The sequence below is a fragment of the Tupaia chinensis genome, unplaced genomic scaffold (genome assembly GCF_000334495.1).
Source record: "Tupaia chinensis unplaced genomic scaffold, TupChi_1.0 Scaffold145093_1, whole genome shotgun sequence".
In the NCBI taxonomy this organism is placed as follows: Eukaryota; Metazoa; Chordata; class Mammalia; order Scandentia; family Tupaiidae; genus Tupaia; species Tupaia belangeri.
This window is the reverse complement of record NW_006204954.1, coordinates 267,518-269,231: the sequence shown is the minus strand read 5'-3', so window position 1 is coordinate 269,231 and position 1,714 is coordinate 267,518. Positions and strand designations below refer to the sequence as shown.

The following is a 1,714-nucleotide window of genomic DNA, read 5'->3' as shown; positions in this document are numbered from 1 at the left end:
TGGTTAAGGCGCTGGACTCCCACGTGGCCAACCACGGTTCAAGTCTCGGACCTGGTGGCTTGCTTTCTCACTTCCTCTCTCTCTCTCTGTCTCTCTCTGATCAAACTGAAAAATAATAATGATATTAATAATAAATAAAGTTAAAATAAAAATAACTCTTAAAAAAAAAAAAAACTGGTGTTTAGAAGAAATCTCTGACCCAGTGCATTTTTTCTTTTCAAGTTTAGAGATTTATTGTTGCATGCTTATCACCAGAAAAAATATATATTTTTGCTCAGAAAACTCATATGAATTGATTTTGGATTAGTTTAAAAATATGGAACGCTTCACGAATTGGCGTGTCATCCTTGTGCAGGGGCCATGCTAATCTTCTCTGTATCGTTTGAATTTTAGTATATGTGCTGCCGAAGTGAGCACTGACCCAATGCATTTTGTGGTCAGCAAGAGGAAAGCCACAGTTTATCTGTTGAGATGCGAAAGTTTCTCAGAATTGACTTCTCAAGGAACTTGTCTATCTGTAAAGTTATTAGGATATGAATAGTCTCTAGCCATTTCACCCTAGAAAAAGGTTTAGAGATCTGACTGCATCCGTTGAGAGACTGAGTCTTGCAAATAATAGTCTCTGTCACGTACCGTGTCTTGCATCTCTCTTTTCTCTAGAAATACTAGTCAATGATCTATATTTATGTAGGATTTTTATTGAACTTGTTGGAATAGGTAACAGCTCAAATTGTAAAAGAACAGGATATACAGTGAAATCAGCCACACACACACCCCTGTCATTTCCTCACGGGCAACCACAGTTAACAATCTCCTGCATGTCGTATTGGATAAGGGTTTTTTTGTTAAATTTTTAAAAATTAATTTAAAAAAAAATGTTATTGGGTAGTTTTCTCACCAGAGAGAGGAAGAGAGAAAGAAAGAGAGAGAAAGTGAGAAAGCAAGCCGCCAGGTCCAGGACTTGAACCACAATCAGTCATGTGGGGGAGTCTAGCACGTTAACCATCATGCCACTTTCTAGTCCCTGGATTTTTTTTTTAAGAATTATTTTATTTAACTTTATTTATTTTATATATTTTTATTTGACCAGAAAGGGACAGAGTGAGAGAGAAAGAGAGAGAGGGAGAGGGGAAAAGTGAGAAATGAAGCTGCCAGGTTTGGGACTTGAACCACAGTTGGTCAAGTGAGAATCCAGTGTCCTTAACCACCATGCCATCTGCTGCTGCCCCCCATATGGTTTTTAAATGATCTGGAAACACATTGTCACTTTTGGGAGGCAAAAAGAGAGTATACAAGAGGTCATTTTATTTTAACATTGTGCCTTTTAGTTTTAAAAACTTCTTTTGAGGGCCAGCAGGCAGAATGGTAGTTAGGGCAATGGACTCCCAAAGGCAGAGGTTCAAGTCCTGGACCTGGCTGCTTGCCTTCTCACTTTCCCAACTCTCTCTCTCTCTGACTTGTGAGCACACATGCCCTATAGCAAACTTTAAAATAATAATAATACATCAAATTAAATAAATACTTTTTTTAAATCTCTTTTTGACATACAGATACCAGTCAGGTGTCACTGCGTCACAAACCCCAGAGGATATAACACTGCTAATGCTCTGGCACTGTCAGCTAGATAGCATTGCGGGCATATCTGGGTCGATTAGCTGACTTAGGCAGGCCCCGACTAGGATGGCTGAGGTGGCTGAATGGTGCTACACGTCTC

At 39.2% G+C, this 1,714-nt stretch overlaps 1 non-coding gene across 1 annotated transcript; it reads right to left on the bottom strand.

The window, feature by feature from the left end:
• Positions 1-310: 310 nt before the first annotated feature.
• LOC114005979 (U6 spliceosomal RNA) lies at positions 311-417 on the bottom strand. The gene has a single exon (XR_003547759.1). It is a non-coding gene; the product is annotated as a U6 spliceosomal RNA (small nuclear RNA).
• Positions 418-1,714: the final 1,297 nt, after the last annotated feature.